Below are 11,641 nucleotides of genomic sequence, written 5' to 3'. Positions count from 1 at the left end.
ACGATCCCTAAAATATAAATGATAGGTTGAAAATACTTAACGTCTATAAAAAGAGATACAGACCATCAAAAAACCGAATGCAACAATTAATTCTACCACCTCCGTAACAAGAAGTTAGACATAGACTTGTCTACATATGGATGTATACAACAATAAATCATGTGTAGGTACGGGAGCATCAATTTCAGTCAAAATTAAGACAAGCATTTCAAAAAGGAACGAGTACTACAGAATGCAAATTTCTGAAGATCATCACCTCGACAAACAAGTTCTCCAGTTTTGGAAAGCATTGCAGCAAATCAACGACAATGTCCACCCGATAATCAATGTATATAAGCAAGGTCTTGACAGATTGGCGCATTGTTGTTAGACTGACTGCCTTCAAACCCTTGATAAAAATTAACAGAAGATGAATCACGAAACTAATAGCATAAAGGTTGGATGAAATAAAACTTGTTTCCTCACAAATAAAGTTAAGCTGGAAGTATCACAAAAACTCAATACCTCAAGACACGTCAGACGACATGGATACGGTTCAGACGCAGAGACAGCGGTTACCTCCAAGTCCTGACTCTGCATGAAGAATACAACAAAGACCATCAAATTAATAAAACAAACATCGGAACAAGTACAACTCTATTCCAGTATTAAGGAAAGTCAGTACCTCAAGACACATCGAGGGAGACACAAACACGAATTCACCCAACGTCTCCAGTTTAGGTGCAGAGACAATGGTTAGCGAACAGTCGTCAACCAGACAATCAACAATCAATCGTTGAAGCGAAGGGGCATCCTCAACAACGAGTACCCCGTGTGGACAACAAATGCCAATGCTTACAAGGTTAGACGAGTTTATTGTGACACGACGACCTCCTCTATTGCAAACAAGCAGGAGAGACTCAAGTGCAGGGCAACTAGTGCGGATTATGCTTTGCAGCGACGCGTCTGATATATCAACAGCCACAAGCGAGAGTCTTTTCACCAGTGGTAGCTTAAGCGTCCCTACGTAATTGTCTGCTATTTGGCAAAGAGCAAAGCCGAGGGTGTGGAGAGAGGAGGAAAACCGAAACACGGACTCCGGTGCCGAGGGCGTAGTTGAAGTGCATAGATCCAATAGAGTTACCTCTTGCGTCAGAAATTCTAGGAAGAGGTAATAGAACTCAAGAACCTGGATATTTTTCAAATTCCAGGATCGGAGCCAGGCATCAACGATGGAGGGCCTGCACTATAGCTAGCACGCTGGAATAGAGAGGCGGCTAACCAAGCCAGCATGGCCGGACAGAATGGATTCCGAAAGACTGACAACAGGATTTCGACAGAGCCGCGTTCTGGAATAGCATTTGCGAACGGGCTCCTTGGTGAAGGCGCACAGATGAGATATGGTCTCGATATGAACTTTTTAACCATCGTTAAAAAGACGAGAGTCAGAGATCTCACGGCAGTCGAGATTCAGAGGAGCGATGGGCCACAAAGGACGCCAGCGACGTGCGAGGATTCGAGTACGGATGCCATCCTTGATGGGAAGACGAGAGATGATCTCACCTAGGACGCCGTCAGCGAGATCGCTGATGCGGTCAGCACGACATCCCTCTTCTTCCTCATCGGATCGGGAGGGAGCACGGTCGCCGCTTCCATCCCCTCCGACGACCAGCACACCACCAGAAAGCGGCGTCGCCGGTGGCGCCACTCTCGACCTCTTGATGCTACGAGCAGCGCTTTCCATCTCCACCTCCGTTGCTGGGGTGGCACCGCCCTTGACCAGTGCTCACCGAGGAGGATCTGCAGAAATGGATTACAGCATGTCAATCCATGCGAGACGCCTTAAATACCCACAACGGGGAGCGGAGGGGTCCAAATTAATTACTTCTTCTATTTTCCTTTCTGACAGGGGGGGCGGGTTAAGTACTACTCGTACCAACTCAATGGTAGGTGACTGATTGAAACATTAAATAGAACCACCGCTTTCAAGGTACAAGATGCACTGTTGCACACGCAGACCAGGCACAGGGCGTGCCCGTCCATGTATTAATTATTTATTACGGCACACATTCAATAGAAGAATCTGTTTGACGTCGGAAGCACGGTTCTACAGTCATCTTGCCTCTACGAGCAACAAAATTTTCCACGGACACATTCACATTTAAGTCAATAGAAGATTCAAGGCCGTGCCTCTGCTTTGCAAATGATTCTGCTGAAATGCTCCTGTCACGGCTTGTCATGTACCAGACACACGGTACGGCTTGGCATTGTCACGTACCAGACACACGGTCCTGCCTTTGGCATTGTGACGCACTGTTCTACGTGCCACACAGGCATGTACAACAGTTCGTGTCTATGTTCGTGTCTCTTTGTGTTCCAGATGACTCCATTGACTCTAACACCAGGAGAGGCATGGTATGGAGGCCTAGAGAGGCATGCTTGCATTTTACGCGGGATCACAATTATCACAAGCACGGGCATGAAGCGCGTAGAGGCATGGTCTATGGTATTACATAGAGTCACGCTAACCATAGTCTTACGCACAGCCACAGGCGTTTACTCTGTGAGGCACAGAATGGGCTATACGAGAGACCCTGTTTTTAAAAGCGTATTTCCTTATACGGGCATAAGCACATGCATACAGCATAGAGGCACGGGCGTTTACTCTGTGTTTTAGTGTCAAGGTTCACAAGCACGGGCATACAGCCCTCAAAGGTCTTCTAATTGCATAGAGTCACGCACAGAGGTTTTCTAATTGTATTCACAATGAGTCGGAGAAGAGACATGGTTTATTATTACCCGGAGTCACGATTGTGCGATTATTACGTAAACCTAATAGAATCGGACGATTGTTCGTGTTACAATTGTTTTCTTTGTAAGATTTTAACTCAAATGCACGAACCGTCAAGTGTGTCAGTGTTTTAAGTCAGAGGTCACCTTCGTGTCTCTTTGTGCTCCAAATGCATCCGTTGATCTATAACCAGGAGTGGCAAGGTAAAGCTCCTCAGGGAGGCATGCTTGTGTTTTACATGGATTCACATTCGTGCGTTAATTGCGGAAACCCAACGTGCGTGTTACAATTAAGTCACTAGAAGATTCAAGGCCGTTCCTCGCTTTGCAGGTGATTCTGCTAAAATGCGGACAAAACCAAGTGAATGAAGTGATGGCAGAACCACGGCTTTTCAAGAACGAGACACACGGTCCTGCCTTCGGCATTGTAAAGCACTGTTCTACATGCCACACACAGGCACGGCCATGATTCCACGTGCCTTAGTAGCAACAGAAAATGCCGTGAACCTACTGCCAGGCACTATATCCATTTGTAAAACAGGAACGCAACCACAACCGTGACCCGTTGTGTTTGAAATCTTTGCATCACAGAAGCACCGCGTGAAGGCACATGAGGCACAGTTGGACATGCATCGCAAGCACAGTTATTTGAACTACTTACAGTCATGCATTCATAACAAAAAGAACATGCGTTAGAACATGCGAGGCACAGTTACCACGAAAGCCACGGTTATGCAGCCCCAGAAGCACGACCGAGATTCTGTGCTTAAAAACGTTTTCGTTCCATAACGGCGGGCGTGACCATGCAACCGTGAGAGTCACGGTTGAACACTCACCGGTGGCATGGCCGTGGCTGCCTATGCCCTTAGGTTAATTTTATCTCTCTGTCACGCAGCAGAGAAGCATGCTTGTATGCTTACAACATCCACGTTCAGAAACCGACGCGGCTGCGGAAAATAACAAGGAAACCTGTGCCTTTGATATTTTCGTCCGCCGAGTAAAAAATACATAAAGAAGCAAAAGGCATTCTTATTTAAATTGGTTTTGTTTCTATAACTGCAGCAAATTAACTTACAACCCATTCTTATAACCACAACACAAGAAAATAAACAATCCCCACCAATTTCTTGCTATTTCATCGCTCCACGTGCGGCCTTGTTTTTGAATGTTCAACAATCCATTCTTCCTTCTCGACGCTTGTGCAAACCCACCCTTCTGCATAGCTATTCAACCTATTTACCTATAAAATTAATATTCATACATAAAAACAAAGCGAAAGATTGCGGCCATCACTATTTTTTGCTCACGTCCTGTTTAAGCTGCATTATTACCTTTTAATTTTTCTATTCGTACTGTTCTACGGTACCAAAAAGTCTCCACTGAGACCTTTTCTTTCTGAAAATGGACTGCGCAGATTCCATGCCTTGTCCCGGGCTTCCCTGCACGCATTCTGTGTGCCTGGCTTGTGTGATGTTTGATTCTGGCGTAGATGCAAGACTTTGGTAAATGCTCCCTGCTGTCAGTGGGGTCGTTGGAATTGTTGGCGTCTGACGTCTTCCTCCTGGGCTTGAAGTGCATTGTCCTGAGCCGTTTGATGTCCTCGATGGTGTTGTCGGTGTTGTCGGCCATTTCATTAACCTTGCCCTCTTCTCCTGCTGCGTTTTCCTCTTTTCCTCTTCAATCCTCATCCTCTCCTGCACTTCTGGGTTATCCGGACAGTTTGTTTTCCTGTGACCCTTTTCTCGACAACGGCCGCACTTGGTTGCGGCTTTGTAGCCTTTTCCTTTCTTCTCAGAACCAGCTTTGATTCGATCTCCTTTTTTCGTACCCTTTGAGCCACTCATGGGAGGGTTCTTGAGAGTTTCGACAAGAATGCCTGTGTCTGGTTCCTCGGCAAGTGCCGCCATGACTTTTATTTTCATATCTACCGTACACTCACGCAACACACGGTATGCCTTCTCTTTTCTGCATGCGTTTGAACACATATCCGACAACTCAGCGTAAGCGAGGCTGAATCTCATAGTTTCATCGTCTTGTATGGTCATGCTATCACCTTGACTTGTAGACAGAACTTTCACACTCTCCGATAGATTCCTGGTCCATCTGGGGATGACAAAGGATTTTGGAAGTTGATCGATCTTGCCTGTTTGGTCCATCACCTTAAGCACATGGCAGCACTGAATGCCATCCCTACTCATTTTCTTGCAGCTGCAACTGTATATTTCTCTTTGCTCATCCACGTCTACCCTGAACTCAGATCTGTCAAATTCCTCGACGGGATAAGGTCTCCACACTTTATCTCCAGGATCAATAATATTTTTAAAAAAATACTGCCTCCCCTTTGCCAGATCAGAGCACTTGAAGTAAGTCCGGTTCCGTAGCTCCAGCTGGAATTTCCTGAAAATTTCATTCGTGTATACTTGACTTGCTTGTCTTTCAATCGGAAAAATCGTCTCTAGTGATGGCGCCTTCTCTTCTGTTTGGTATCTTTTCTTGTCAAGCGTGGCGAGGCAATTTTGCTGAATCGTGTGATACGCAACAACAAACCTTTTTATAGTGTCCTTGTGGTCGACGTAATTCTTCCACATCGAATTCGTACTCTCACTGCGAGTGGTTGTTGACGAGAAAGGATAGAAACAATCCTTGAAGTAGGCCGGCACCCAAAAATTTCGGAGTTCCCATAGCGTGTTCAGATGTTTGTTGCCTTCCGCCTTGTGCAGAGAAATTGCTGCTTTCCAGGCACACTCAAACTCGTCTTGATCTAGTGAGTTTTTGACGATTCGAAATATATCATCAGACATCCCTGGGTGCTGCGTAAACACTGCTGCATTATTTTCCTTCAGGTTCTTCCTAATATGCCACCAGCAGAACCTGTGCCTCGTCCTCGGAAGAGCTTCCTTTATTGCAGCCTTCATCGCCTGGTCCTGGTCTGTAATTATGTATTTCAGCTCTTTACCTCCCATTGCCTCGACAAACGTGCTTATGAGCCACTTGAATGACCCTATTTTCTCATCCTTCAAAAGGCCTACTCCAAATAGGACGGTCGACCCGTGGTTGTCGACACCTATAATTGGTGCAAATGGCAAGCCATATATATTCGTAGAGAATGTGGTGTCAAAAGACACGAAATCTCCATATAGATCATAATTCATCTTACACAAAGAGTCTGTCCAGAACAGGCTGCGCACTACATTGTTCTCTGTCTCTTCCACATGGTGGAATCCCGGCCTCCGCCTCTGCATATCGGCAAACAGTTTCATGGTGTCTGCAATATCAGTGCCACGCTCTCCAGCCCTGTCTCGGCATGCAATGTTGCTTATGTCAATCGTGTCGAACATAATTTCTCACCTCGATTTCCCCATGGCAGCAAAAATCTGCATAACCTTCCTTGGTTCTAACCTCGCCTTCTGCAGCACCTGTATAAATAATTTCTCTTGAGGTGTCATCTTCTTATAGCATCTCATGAACTTCAGCATCCAATCAGATGGGTGAAGCTCGTGCTTGTGCTCTAGACGCACATTCTTCAGATACCATTTCCTCCCATCTGTATCCCTCTTGGCTGTTATTTGGACTGCGCAGCTTGTCCGGATCAAGTAGTTGCTCCTTCTCTCCTTAACATGTCTTTTAGTTGTTTAATTCTGCCCTTCCTTGGTGCACTGAAAAACCTGCTTGTCAAGCTGCTGATCATATGTCGATCTTCTGCTTGTTGATCGCTTGGCAGCAAACCCAACCTTTCTAGCATATCCGCAGAAAAAGAAAAAGCACTCATCCAATGATCCGAATACCATACCACCTTCTGGTTCGACCGCTTCGGTGACCTCCTGAATCGTTGGGTATATGAAATCTTTAAACATGTCATCCATTTCTTTCTCTACAATGGTCGGCGGCGCCATGATGATTCTGTCTACCGTGTCTTCGTTCGTCTGATCGCATTCACTTCTGACGACATCAGTCTCATCACCAGCCACAGGTCCACTTACAGCGGAGCTGCTGCTGCTCTGTTGTTTGTCACGCGCAGCAGAATTGTTTCTGCATGCCACGGCCAAATCCATAAATGAGTCTGCCTCTCTAATGTTGGATTGTGCAATGCTGCTCCCTGTTTCTCCGACACTCGAGCAACCAAGGGACTGTGCTGCTTCTACCATGCAATCCGTGCTGGCGCTGTACGCTACTTGCTGCTGTGAACGTTGTGTTTCCTTCAAAATGGATGGAGAACTATGACATTTCTTCCCCTCATCTGTTATCCCCTCCGCCAAATCCTAAACACATGGAAAGAAACAGAATTAGATATCCAGAGCAGCATATGCATTTTTTTAATTTCTAAACATAAGATTTATATGAGTCATCAGGGCTCATTTGGTATACCAAAACCAGACCTGTGCCTCTTCACCGAGTATAAGCAGTACACCAGAGGCACTGTTCACATCACGAATGTGACCATGCTACACACACATCTACACAAAGAGGCACATATGTGCTTCTATTTACACCATACAACCGGAGATGCACAACAACAACCTATATAAAATAACAACTGCACATACAGCCGTACAAGACAGACAGCCGTCCTCCTGTTTTCCACATTACCCTGTTCTCCCATAAAACTGTTTCTGTGTTGAATTGAAAAAGCTTAGTTCCGACGTCACCTTTGTTTTCCCATGCCTCTCTTATCCAGCAATTCTTGGCAACAACCTCCATGCATTGGTGATTTCGCTGACGATTTTGAATGCCATCGGAGATCCTTTGGAAGGACCCCTCATGTTGAACGCCACAGGTGATCCTTTCAAAGGACCTTGCCTTATGTTTTCATCAATTCATCGACTACCGCGATACTTGCTTCCTTCCTCGTACACCTGCGTGTGGAAGATACTGCAATTTAAATATACCAGACGAAAACAAAGAACAAATTGCTCACAAAAAATATACATTTGCTTTAAATGTTGTTGCACGTTCGTATATGCTGTCACATGTATTGCTTTCTGATCCTGCTGTATGGTAGAGCTTATTGCTCCTGTGTTTGATTTTGTCGTTATGCTCTTCTTGCTTGTGCAAATCGTACCGAATCCTTGAACACCAATGCTTTTGTTGCCAATGATCCTTCTGCTTGCATCAAAGAAAATTTTGTTACCCTGCACCTCTTCATTATGACCGCCTACAAACATTGGGCCGTCACAACGCCCGCTCTGCGCCTTTGTGGGCATCTGTGTCTTCAAACCAAAAAATAATTAGAGGCACGTGCGACTAAAACTTCCACATACGTTAAAACCAGCGTTTGAAATTTTCGTCGTTACCTGGACAATCTACTTAGAGGAGTCTATGCTGCTTAGAATGCTCCTCTTGGCAGGTGTCTGTTGCACACCATGCTCCTGGTTGGGGCGTTTTCCAAGAACTTGTATCTCACTCTTGACTCCAATTATTCCAGCCCGCATGGCATGTGCGTGTTTGACAGCATCTGCATCCTTGATCTTCTTCTCGTTTTGTAGTAATTTTTTTCTTCCACCTCTCGATACTCAACCGCAAAGTAGATGCACATGATAAACAGATATTACAGCATTCATCCAGGATATATAAATCATTTTTGTTGCTGTTAATGATCTACTATTTGGTGTTCTCAGTGGTGACACCTTGACAACAAACGTCCCAGGAATAAAAGACCAAACACTAATGTTCAACTGCCTTACTATTACCTGCCTCCCATAATCCTTGCCGATGTCGTTCAAAGACCGACCGTCCCTGTTGTCCTGACCAGATGACGCACTCCTGAACATCTGCCCCGAAAAAGAGACGTAAAAAATATAAAGGTTATAAACCTAAAGTATCAGTGTTAAAACTTTTCGAAGTCATTATCAACAGAGATATATTTTTAGTTCTATGTAATTAACAAATATAAATATATAAATATGTTAATTTTTCATTAAACTACAACCTCAACCAAAGTGAGATCCTCTCATGCTAATTTGCTTGTGCAACACTTAACACAAAGATAACCATGAAACCTAACAAAAGTAACAACCTCGTATTACAAGGACGAGAGGATACAAAACAAAAAACAAATTCAAATCAAAGCTACAGTGTAAAACTAAACAGTTTTATTCTATGAATCCCGACCACAACAAATTCATCAACAAATTGAATCTCGTGTATCAGGAATCGCCACGCAAATGGTGCGTTGATAAATTTTTTACTAACCTTTGATTGCCGAATCTTATGCGCTGATTGTTTGGAAGTCACACCTTTCTAAATTGTGGAGGGGTCCCCTTCAATGACTTTGAATCTCAGAGAGAGAGAGAAAAGAGAAAGAGAGAGAGAAATAAAGAGAGAGGCTACTTCGTTTTTTTGCGTGCAGGAGAAGAATAACCTAATAGGTGGGGTGAGTTTTGCGACGCATGAGAGATGGGCATGTTTTTTGGGCGTGACGAGATGTGGTAGGTCGACTTCACTTGACCGTCCACGACACTGACAAGTGGGCTCTCAGTTACTAATTCCTCTAAGTCTCTCACTAACTTGTGGGGTCGGCCTTATATGAGTCCTACGAGGAGTACCTCCATCTAAGGTGTGAAAATGTGGTAGGTGGACTTCAAGCTCATACTGACATGTGGGCTCTCAAATAGTTCCTCCAAGTATTTGACTAACTTGTGGGGTCGTCCGCAGATGAGTTCCAGATCTCTCTCCATCTAGCATCGGTGGCGACAGATGAGCTCTCCAAAGGAAAGCCAATCCTGATCCCTCCGCAGAGTTCGCTCGTCATTGAAAAATTATCGGTCTCCTTCATCTCACTCGCTATGGATCTCCTGTTCAGGTAATCCATTGCATTCTCACTATGATTATGCCACCGATTCAACATTTGAACAAAAAAATTACCGGTGCTAGCAATTCCGCGGGCTGCGTACACACCGCATGTACGCAACACAGCAGGTGGGGCGCGATTTGAATATCGGTTCCGCGTCCAATTATCTTCAGCTGGTCCATGCTCAAGCTGTTGCGCCGTCTTAACAGCAGAGGGGTTACAAATTTAAAATTAGGACTCAGCTAACCTCACTTTAACCATGCAAACTGCATGCTTGTGCCGTGGTTTTGCTAACTTGAGTTATATCTCCAGCCATGCAAAACTTAAGCACTCATCTTAGCTAACCAACTAGAGACAGGTCAAATTATTTGTATAGATCCGCAATCTATAACAGAGATCCAAAGGATTTACGTCCGTTTTTGCGAAGCAGTTACTAACTCAGAGTTAGAACCCGTCTTAGCTAACCAGCCTGTTGATGATAGTCTCACATGGACTGCTAACAACTGTCTTACATAGCTGACCTGATAACGATGACGTCTCATGACCTCTTATGTAGAGTTCGATGAAATGGATTCCACCCCACAGCTGTCGGAGACTCAGTCTCAGTCTGTCGATGGCACAGAGATTGTCACCCAAGATTTCATGGTTCATGACCAACTAGAGACAGAGAGACTAAGGATCGAGTTAAAACATGCAGCACACAAAAAGCTTGTTGAGGAGTACATGACAAAGAAGCAGCTTGCTGCCTCGAAGTAGGTGTTTTTTATCATGCATCTCATGTGTGTCGTTGAAATTTCTTTGGAAATCAATGCCTCTCATTTCTAGCTGCATTTTTAATCATGGCTTAAATATTTATCTCTGTTTTGCCGACCCGGCGTTTATATGTAAGCTTCTGCCAGAAAAAGCATGTGGTTCAACAATAAATTTGCTAAAGGTCATTTCTTATCTCTGTCCGCAGAGTTGCTGCAATGGGTGAATACGAAGAAGAATTCAGCACAAAACTTAGCTTCCAGAAATTCATTTCTGTCTGTGAAAAGCTAACAGAACCACAAAAACAGCTAGTCAGAGATATTGGTTTTGGGTACCTACTAGATCTGTGCTGTCGCGAGATTCCAAGGTGTTTCGTTCGCTGGCTTGTCCGCTATTTTGATTGCCCTTCCAGGTGTTTCATACTGCCTAGTGGATACAGATTCCTTATCAACTCGTACACCATGCACCGGATCTTAGGAATTCCACTAGGCGGGCACATTATCCCTAGAAAATGCTCAGAAGCTTTCAGATGTCAGGTTAAGTCTGAAACTCGGTGTGCTGGGCATGCTCCAAACTTCAGAGAGTTAACTGATCTCATAACCCCAGAGCTGACAGGAGAAGTGTTTCAACGGGTTTTCGTGATGTTTGCAACAGCGGTATTTCTATGCCCAACGACATATGATTGCGTTAGCCCCGACTATTTAGCCGCTCTAGAAGGACCGGCAAGTGACATATCATCATATGATTGGTCCAATGCTGTCACAGAGAAACTGGTGACATCACTCCAGACCTTCAAGGACAAAGGATTCGCAGGCGCCCTATGTGGCTGCCTCCTGATACCAGTGGTTCATTCACTAACTTGTACACTTCTTTATACCCACAAGAAGCTACAAGAACATGATTAAATTTTACCTCTTCCTCACTTGCAGATAACGTATTTTGAGTACCTGGATACGAAGATTATGGACCTGGAACCTGACACTCCTGGAAGACTTGTCATGTGGGACACAGAGGCCATTAAGAATTATGCTAACATAGACAGCCTGTCAACGGAGGACGGAATTTTTGGGAAACACACGGTGAGTCAAGTTTTCATCATTTTCCTTTGGCGAACTTTTCGACTCAACATAATGACTTAGCTGCCATATATTAACTTGGCTTGACTGTAATTTTTTCCTTCCACATGACAACTGAAAGACATTAGGCGCACACCTTTCCAACCACCGCCTGGCTTTCAGGCGCCATTTTTCCAAATGAGTCCCAGACTAGAAGCATACATAGAAGAATTTGTGCCTCAAGAAAAACTTTATTCCGTAAGTGATTTCCAGCTTCTGC

General features: G+C 44.6%; 1 pseudogene; it reads right to left on the bottom strand.

The window, feature by feature from the left end:
* Window positions 1–1,542: 1,542 nt before the first annotated feature.
* Window positions 1,543–9,317, bottom strand: LOC125534963 (uncharacterized; annotated as a pseudogene).
* Between the last annotated feature and the right edge of the window lie 2,324 nt (window positions 9,318–11,641).

The sequence above is a fragment of the Triticum urartu genome, chromosome 2A (genome assembly GCF_056163025.1).
Source record: "Triticum urartu cultivar PI428250 chromosome 2A, HENAU_Tu73, whole genome shotgun sequence".
NCBI classification, from domain to species: domain Eukaryota; kingdom Viridiplantae; phylum Streptophyta; class Magnoliopsida; order Poales; family Poaceae; genus Triticum; species Triticum urartu.
This window is presented reverse-complemented; position numbering and strand designations above follow the sequence as displayed.